Genomic DNA, 9,786 nt, shown 5'->3' with positions numbered 1-9,786 from the left:
CAGTGCCAGGAAAAATAGTGGAAAGTGTTCTAAAGATCAAAATCACAGAACATATAGAAAGACATGGTTTAATGGAACAAAGTCAGCATGGTTTACCCAAGGCAAGTCTTGCCTCACAAATCTGCTTCACTTTTTTGAAGGGGTTAATAAACATGTAGATAAAGGTGAACCAGTAGATGTAATGTATTTGGATTTTCAGAAGGCATTTGACAAAGTTCCTCATGAGAGGTTTCTAGGAAAAGTAAAAAGTCATGGGATAGGTGGCGATGTCCTTTTGTGGATTGCAAACTGGCTAAAAGACAGGAAACAGAGAGTAGGATTAAATGGACAATTTTCTCAGTGGAAGGGAGTAGGGATGTGAATCGTGTCCTCGATCGTCTTAACGATTGATTTCGGCTGGGAGGGGGAGGGAATCGTATTGTTGCCGTTTGGGGGGGTAAAATATCGTGAAAAATCGTTAAAAATCGTGAAAAATCGAAAAATCGAAAAACCGGCACATTAAAACCCCCTAAAACCCACCCCCGACCCTTTAAATTAAATCCCCCACCCTCCCGAACCCCCCCCCAAATAACTTAAATAACCTGCGGGTCCAGCGGCGGTCCGGAACGGCAGCGGTCCGGAACGGGCTCCTGCTCTGAATCTTGTCGTCTTCAGCCGGCGCCATTTTCCAAATGGCGCCGAAAAATGGCGGCGGCCATAGACGAAAAAGATTGGACGGCAGGAGGTCCTTCCGGACCCCCGCTGGACTTTTGGCAAGTCTCGTGGGGGTCAGGAGGCCCCCCACAAGCTGGCCAAAAGTTCCTGGAGGTCCAGCGGGGGTCAGGGAGCGATTTCCCGCCGCGAATCGTTTTCGTACGGAAAATGGCGCCGGCAGGAGATCGACTGCAGGAGGTCGTTCAGCGAGGCGCCGGAACCCTCGCTGAACGACCTCTTGCAGTCGATCTCCTGCCGGCGCCATTTTCCGTACGGAAAATGGCGCCGGCCATACGCGTATGGCCGGCGCCATTTTCCGTACGAAAACGATTCGCGGCGGGAAATCGCTCCCTGACCCCCGCTGGACCTCCAGGAACTTTTGGCCAGCTTGTGGGGGGCCTCCTGACCCCCACGAGACTTGCCAAAAGTCCAGCGGGGGTCCGGAAGGACCTCCTGCCGTCCAATCTTTTTCGTCTATGGCCGCCGCCATTTTTCGGCGCCATTTTGGAAAATGGCGCCGGCTGAAGACGACAAGATTCAGAGCAGGAGCCCGTTCCGGACCGCCGCTGGACCCGCAGGTTATTTAAGTTATTTGGGGGGGGGTTCGGGAGGGTGGGGGATTTAATTTAAAGGGTCGGGGGTGGGTTTTAGGGGGTTTTAGTGTGCCGGCTCACGATTCTAACGATTTATAACGATAAATCGTTAGAATCTGTATTGTATTGTGTTCCATAACGGTTTAAGACGATATTAAAATTATCGGACGATAATTTTAATCGTCCTAAAACGATTCACATCCCTAGAAGGGAGTGGACAGTGGAGTGCCTCAGGGACCTGTATTGGGACCCTTACTTTTCAGTATATTTATAAATGATCTGGAAAGAAATACGACGAGTGAGATAATCAAATTTGCAGATGACACAAAATTGTTCAGAGTAGTTAAATCACAAGCAGATTGTGATAAATTGCAGGAAGACCTTGTGAGACTGGAAAATTGGGCATCCAAATGGCAGATGAAATTTAATGTGGATAAGTGCAAGGTGATGCATATAGGGAAAAATAACCCATGCTATAATTACACAATGTTGGGTTCCATATTAGGAGATACTTTCCAAGAAAGAGATCTAGGCGTCCTAGTGGATAACACTTTGAAATCGCCAGTTCAGTGTGCTGTGGAAGTCAAAAAAGCAATAGACAATACACCAAGTATTTAAGATCTTTCAACAAGTATCATTGAAACAATACTTCAAAACAACCTTTTTTGGATATACTTAGACAACAATTTGAAATTTTACCAAATTCAAACCTTTCCTGTAGCATAGTAATACTTTGAAAACATTATTTTTTCTCTTTTGCAGAAAATTAAGCTGAAACCAACACTGACTCAGTATGGGGTTTGTTACGCCTTTTACTGTACTCTGAAAACAACACTAAGTATTGTTTCTGTGTCCCTCCTTTACTGTACGACTGTGTCTGTACTCCAAAGTGGAATTTTAACAAATGTATCCTTTGCATTGTTTTTGCTTTTAGGCTCTTCTGGAACAAAAGAGTCCCTGTGAGGTAAGAATGGTCTTTTTTTCTCCTCTGTGTGTGTCAGTTGCTTTTCTCTTAGTCTTTTTGCTTTTCTATTGAGTTAGATAATGTGCAACTTATCTGGCCAGACCTATTGTGATTTCTCTGATGTGAGTGTGCCACACTTATCTCCAGTCCTTTGCTTGCCAAAGCTCCAGTGCAATGTCCCTGTGGCAGCAGGCATTTCCTGAGCAATGATTCTACATGCAGCAGTCATCCTCAGGACGTCGAATCCAGAAAATCCAGATGCGTCTGGTGTCGAGTCTTCCTTCATTAACATTCTTCTTTCCAAGGATACCTACTGCCTGACTGTACAAAATCAATATAGCCTACCTACCTGGCTTTGAGAATCTTTACACAGCTAGGTATTCCCTAGTGTGGTGTCCACCAGCTTGATTTTACTAGCTATAGAAAATAATCAAAAATACCCAGTCTTAAATGGTACCTTAGGGGAACAGTATTCACGCTGTCTCACACCCTCCCCTTGTCTATCGAGTAGCAATGGGGGAAATAGAATCATGTTCCAGTTCAATTCTTACAATTAAATATCCTGTCCCCTTTCCCTGGCATAGGGCACAGTAGTCTCTTGAAATTAAACTTACTTTTTTCCTCTTTTAATCCTCTCAGTCACATAGTAAAACAGCTGTTACTAGTTCCTGTGGCTGTCCCCTATTTGGTGCAGGCTGGCTCCACCAAGTTTTCTCTGGAGTCTGGCAGAGCTGGTGAACATCACTTCTGCCTTCTCCCAGTACCTCCTGTCCTGCTGCCCAAGTTTTCATGTGAAAACCCTTTTCCCTTAGAGCAGATCCTTGCCTCACTGTCATCACAAAAAGTAGTGCCAGTTTTAAAAATTGTTACATACCTTATTCCTGCCCCTTTACATCTGTTCCATAGCATGGCACAGCTGCCAGTCATCTTTATTTAATTTATATCATTTTTTAAAATAGCTGTAGTTACCCAAAACATAGCAAGGTGCAGATTACTTTTATACCCTGGTGTTCTTACACTGGTATCTCACTTCTAAAAGCCACCAGGCTAGCCCTTGTGCTTGCTGCAGAAGATGGACAGTGAGCCTGCAGGAAAAGTCTGACATGGATTCCTGAACAAACTGGAGTCATGGCACGGGGGCTTTCCCTGGCAGAATGAAAATGCCCAACCACCCTGGCACATGTGAGGGCTAGTACTGGGCACCCCATCACAATCCTGCCCATTTGTTTAATTTTAAATAGTTTCCCTGGGGAAGTAAGGGCAGCTCTCTCCCGGCACTTCTTTTTCTGCCAAGAACCCAGTAGTAGCAGCAGGGGCTGGCCTTGTTCCCTTGCTGTTTACTAGTCCTCTGTGGGTGCTGCGGTGCACATTGGCACCTCCAGGGCAGTAGATATCTTGCCACAGTGGGGACTTGCTGCAGGGTCTTCTGCTGTTTATGTGCTCCCTCTTTTATTTTATTTTTTTTTCCTTATTTTACAGAGAAAGGCGATCAAGATGATAAAGGGGATGGAACAAGTCCCCTATGAAGAAAGGCTAAAGAGATTAGGACTTTTCAGCTTGGAGAAGAGACGGCTGAGGGGGGATATGATAGAGGTGTACAAAATAATGAGTGGAAGGGAACGCATAAACTTTAATCAGTTGTTTACTCTTTTGAAAAGTACAAAGACCAGGGGACACACAATGAAGTTACTGGGTAATACATTTAAAACTAATGAGTAAAAAAAAATATTTTCTCTTAATGCTTAATTGAGCTCTGGAATTTGTTGCAAAAGGATGTGGTGAAAGCCATTAGTGTAGCTGCGTTCAGTAAAGGTTTGGACAAGTTCCTGGAGGAAAATTCATGAACAATTATTAAGGTAGAGTTGCAGAAATCCACTGCTGATTCTTGAGGATCTCTCTAATCCTTGGGATTCTGCCAGGTTCTTGTGGCCTGGATTGGCCACTGTTGGAAACAGGATGCTGGGCTTGATGGACCCTTGGTCAGACCCAGTATGGCAAGCTTTATGTTATGTTCTATTTTTTTTTTCCCTTCCCCCACGGTGCCTTTGTGGTTGACCCCTTTAAAGGGGGGGTCATATGGTGATGACCTCACCGCTGCTGGGATACATTACTGGCTGTGGGCTCAGGGGAAGCCTTTTCAAACCCTCCTTGCTGTTTTGCCTGCTTCCCACGCCGGCCCCACACTGCTACCGAGCAGCAGCAGGGGCCTGTCATCTGCCGCGGCCGAGTCGGGGGCTCGGCGGCAGTGTCAGTCCTCGAGCCGGGACCCTGCGGCACTGGAGAGCCACAGCAGCAGAGGTAATGCTGCCAGAGTTACTGCCTTCCGCTTCCCTTCAAGCAGGCTGCTGGGCCACGAGGGCCTCCAAATCCAGCCAGCTCTAATGGCCAGGGGCATGGGTGCCACAACCCCCCAGGCTTACTTTGTTTACATTTTTTTCTTCTTCTCCTCCTGTCCACACTAGCACCGGGCTCTGCATTGAAGTGCAGCTCGTGAAGGGGTGAGGCTCTTCACTATTCAAAGGCAGCGATGAAACGGACACTTCAGAGGCTGGTTCTGTAACTAGGACTGGCACTGCATGGACCATCAGGGGGGCAGGTGGGAAAGTGAAAGAAAGAAAGAAATAGAAGATTCAGAGTAGAGGATAAAAGCTGGAGAGACACCCAGCAGAGGTGGTCAAAGCCAAGACAATGGCAGACTTCGTATGTATGGGACAGGCACAAAAGGATTTTAGTGGCAGGAAAGGCAGGGGGGAGGGGGTGTTGGAGAAGGAAACCACTGATTGAATTAGACCTGTGCCAACATATCAGGCAGGCACAGATTGGCAGACTGGCTGGATCAAAGGGCCCTTGCACGCCCACATCGTCTCGAGGAAGGGTAACCAAATTTGCGAAATTCGGAATGCGTGGAACGGCATAGTCTGTCCATGACAATATTTTTTTGTTCCTAAATTGGCAAAACCTTTTCAAGGCAGGCTGAAAGTTTTGACCGCTTCCCTGGGAGGAATCGCACCAGCGCATTTTCTTACATACTGTATGCAGCAGTTTTTGATCCTATAGGTTGGATGATATGGATACTTCCCTCTTTTGCTTTCATAATATAGAGTATGCAATTTCTGTTTTATTATGTATTTGCTTATATGTTATTTTTTGCTGTGGGACTAGGATTAGGAGTTCGGAACATTCTTTGTTTTTAGCTGTGATTTACCTTGAAAAGGGGATTCATACCAGGAAAAAGAGAATTTAAGAATTAAATGAAATTCAGCCCACATCTCCATCTATAAAACTTTTTGCTCAGTTTCTGTATAAGCTAAGTGCACGCTCCCCTTCTGATACATAATAAAATGAAGAGGCAGGGTAAGTGCTCACACTTCTGGCACTATTAGGTGCAGGCGCTACATAGTACGAGAAGCACTTGTCTGCACTGCAGCTCTCCTGTGCTTTAGTATTAGTGCAGAGACCCTCTGTGCCCAGGGCAGAACCAGGAGGATTTTCTTTTCTCATTTCAGAAGTGAAATAAAAACTGAGAGGGTGATATTCAAAAGTCATTTAGATGGATAACTAAAAAGTTATCCGTCTATGGGCTAACCGGCAATATTGAAAGCCATATGCGGCTACATTCTAGCTGTATAACTCGTTACGTGGCTAGAATTTAGCTACAAAGTTGGGGGTGTTCTGGGAGCAGGCGGGAGGCATTTCCAAGAGAAGCGGAGTTAGCTGCATAACTTATGGGTTAACTGATATTTGGAGTTAGCCACGTAACTTATGCAGCTAACTCTGGTCACGCCGTAGGCCTGTCCTAAACTTAGCCACATAAACATTTACAGCTAAGTTTCAGACAGCTGGATACATTCAGCAGTGCATCCACACCTACCCTACTACTTAGCCAAATAGGTTGATCCCACTAACTAGCTGAGCTGCTCATCAGCTGAATATGGGCCCCTGAATGTTTTTAAAAACATTTCACTAGGGTGAGCGCTTTGACATTTGTTTCTGATTGTCTGCTTCAGCTTCCGTACAGGACACAAAAGGTTTTCTGCAAGAGCAAAAGACATGCTTAAGGCATCTGAGCTTCTTGTAGAATCAAAGACCATTCAGCCTCTGAACTATTTTTTTTGTTTTGTTTTGAGCCTGCTCTTTCCTCGTTTCTTTGTTCTTTCAGCTCAAAGGAGCCAGAGCTGGGATCTGGCCCCCTAAACTTTCATTCACAAGTAGCTAGGGCTTCCTCCCCCCTCCCATTTTATAACCCCTACCAATTTACCTAGTCCAGTAATTGCAGGAACATTCAGCACGGCTCCTTCCAAAATCCTGCAATCATAGGCCTTAAATCCAACCACTAGGTGTCACTATTGTACAATGACTATGCTTCCCACCCACCCAGCCGCACACACTTATGAAGACTGCCCTTCGTTAACTGGCTGAGAGTTGACCATTCTCAAGTCCCTCGCCAAAAGGGCGCAGTATGCATGTTAATACCGAATGCTCCAGTAACTAGATCTTCATATTTGGTACTTTGTTTTCAACAGTTATTGGGGAGAAGATAGTGGAGCATTTTAGAATCACGGCTAAAATGTAATAACTAAGCATACCCTGCATCCTTACCCAAGCAGCTTCCAAATCATCAGAACAGGTTAAATCACTTTTGATTTTATCCCAATGCATGGTTCCAATTTCTGTGTGAAAAGCAGGATTACAAGTTCATTGGGGTAACTGGGGTAAAACCAACACAGCATCAGCCTGTGCAGTTAGCATTAAGTCAGGTGGCAGCCCTAATACTCACAGCAGAGGAATCAACACTCGAGTCAACTGGGCTGCCATAAAATTAACTGGCTCTATAAATAAAACAGGTTAGGTACAAGAAACCAGGTAATTAATTATACAAGGGGCTCCTGCTGTTTTCTTCCATTGAGTGCAGCACAAAGGAACAATTGCTGGTCATGTGACCCCTGCTGAAGTTCCAGTCCTTTATCGAGTCATCGGCAGGCGGAGAAGGCCCAGATGAGCAGGCTGGACTTCCCTCCCATGGAGCCACACCGCACACTTAGCCATTCGTGCAGATTTAGAACGGAAGCTAAGTCATTCGACTGCGCGTGCACCACTTCCCTTTGGTGACGGGGAGCGCTCATTTCAAGAAGGCATGTTACCTCCCTAATTTATCTATTTATGTGGTTTTATGTACCAACATTCGTTTTCACATCACATCGGTTTACAGTATAACAGTGGGAGCTGAAAGGAAAAGGAAGGTTACATCTGAACACATTTCTTAAACAACTTATCGGTGTTACATGTCCGATGAGGCAAAGAAAGCGATAGAGGCGGGGGTGGAGATTGGGGGTAGGCAGAGGACAGGAACACAGTAACAGTAACTTTGGAGGGTGTAGAGCAGGGGTGGGCAATTCCAGTCCTCGAGGGCCACAAACCTGTCGAGGTTTTAGGATATCCTAATGAATATGCATGACATAGATTTGCATACAACTGAGGCAGAGTGCATGCAAATCTCTCATATGCATATTCATTAGGGATATCCTGAAAACCAGACTGGTTTGTGGCCCTTGAGGACCGGAATTGCCCACCCCTTGTGTAGAGTAACGTAATAGGAACAGTAACAATCGTTGACAAGTAAGGTCTGGCATGGGGCGATACGAACAAGTGTGTCTGAAGGTTATATCTTAATAAATAAGGTGGGTGAAGAGGGCAAATAATAAAAGCAGGGGCTTGAGTACATAGCTGTAGGGGTGTGAGGAGGGCAAGGGAAGGCCTGTTTGAACAGCCAGGTTTTCAGGTTCTTTTTGAAGTATTCGGTGTTTGGTTCTTCTTCTAATGCATGCTTCTGGTGCTTTGTCCTTTAATTTCATTTCCAAGGCTCTGTTTCTTTATTTTTTATTTTTTTTATATTTTTATACTTATTTGGCATAACAAGCATGCCTTTAATTTTAAGAATTGCCTTTCCTCCAGGTTTATATCTCAGTTTTAACTTTGCATGTATCAGGGTGATACATTGACTTCTGCCGAAGGGTTGTAGAGTAGTAACTTGATTTACTAAGATTCAGAAGGATGGGACCAGTTATGTAGCAGAATTCTCTAAAAAACTTTAAAGATGAAAATCTTATAAAGTGGATTGAGAAATGGGGATTTTAACAGATTTGCTCATTTTAATGGACTACTGTATCTGTACTTGCTAATCCTGCTGCCTTTAATATAGCTGCTGATGCAACAGCAGCAATGGGACAGAAGGCAGCTACATTTTCTGAAATCTATCCTCTCCGCTGCAGAGTCTCCGTAAATTATGCACTGGGATACATTACTGGCTGCAACAGAACCCGTTTGGCTAAGGCTGATGTAGTAAGGATTCTCCCAGACACAGGTATAGGAGCAAACCTTGACCCTAACCGTTCATCAAAACGGTGCACTTCCCATAAGCAAAGAGCAGTGATTGACAAGGCCACGAAAGAAGGGGCAAGTTTAAAACTGCCTGCCTCGATGGAAAGTATCCTTGTACCCATGGCTCTTTTGCAGGGGGGCACTCGCCAGAACTGCTCATCAGTTCCTTTTTCTGCCACTTGCTTGATTTGTCGTGTGGTCCCTCAAAGAAAAAAAAACAAAAACATTTATCTTGCCAGTGAATACTGGCACCTTCCCCCACCCCAGAAAGTACTGCTTGTACCAAATTTTCAAAGGAAAACTAGGCAGGGTGCCCTCAGCCGTTTGCACTTTGTTTTCTGGATTTGGAGCATCGCATCGCTTTCCAGCCCCACAGAGGATGCCTGCGGGGTGGACGCCCCTCGGCCAGGCTGACCGCACGCGGGCGGTGGATTCTGGGGCGCGCTCTGAGCTGGACTGAGGGCAGTTTACATTAATGGAGGAACTGCCCTCCACATGCACCCCTGTGGGTTTTTGGCTTTAACTCGTTTACTTTCTAACCCCGTTACTGCGTGAAGTAACAAAGACAAGACCATGAACTATGGGACCAAAGATCTAAAGAATTGCTCTTTTCCTTCATTGACAGGATCCTAAACTTGATTCCTTAACCCTGTTGCGCGGCAGAACTAAAAACTTCAAAAATAAAACTGACCAGCCGTGCCAAAAAAAAAAAAAGCATTGCGGGGCAAGCAACATCGGGACTACATGAGGTCCTACAACAAGGCCTTCTCTCTTCAGAACTGTAGAAGTCAAATGTAATTTACAGCTATATGGCAGTAAGTAGTCAAAAGCCTTTAGTATTTCTAAAAGCTTCTGACAAGTATTATAAAAAAAAACAATCTCATGTCCAACACATGGTAAAGGGTTTATTCAGTAAAAATGGTTTCGCCTGGTTTCCTGCGGGGAAACTGGCCTTATATGATCACTGTGTCTGGCCCCCTGCGCACACACACAAGCATTTTTGACCTGCTCATCTAAACTAATTCAAAATGTGTTCCAAGTCACTGCTCCTGACTCCCAATTATGTGATCCTTAGAATCCCATCTTTTTGTTTGCATAGGAAGCAGAAAAGTTGGGAATAAAGCCATAAAATCTGCAAGTGCGGTACACATCCCCAAG

This window comes from Rhinatrema bivittatum, chromosome 11 (assembly GCF_901001135.1).
Source record: "Rhinatrema bivittatum chromosome 11, aRhiBiv1.1, whole genome shotgun sequence".
In the NCBI taxonomy this organism is placed as follows: Eukaryota; Metazoa; Chordata; class Amphibia; order Gymnophiona; family Rhinatrematidae; genus Rhinatrema; species Rhinatrema bivittatum.
Note: the sequence above shows the minus strand (reverse complement) of the source record.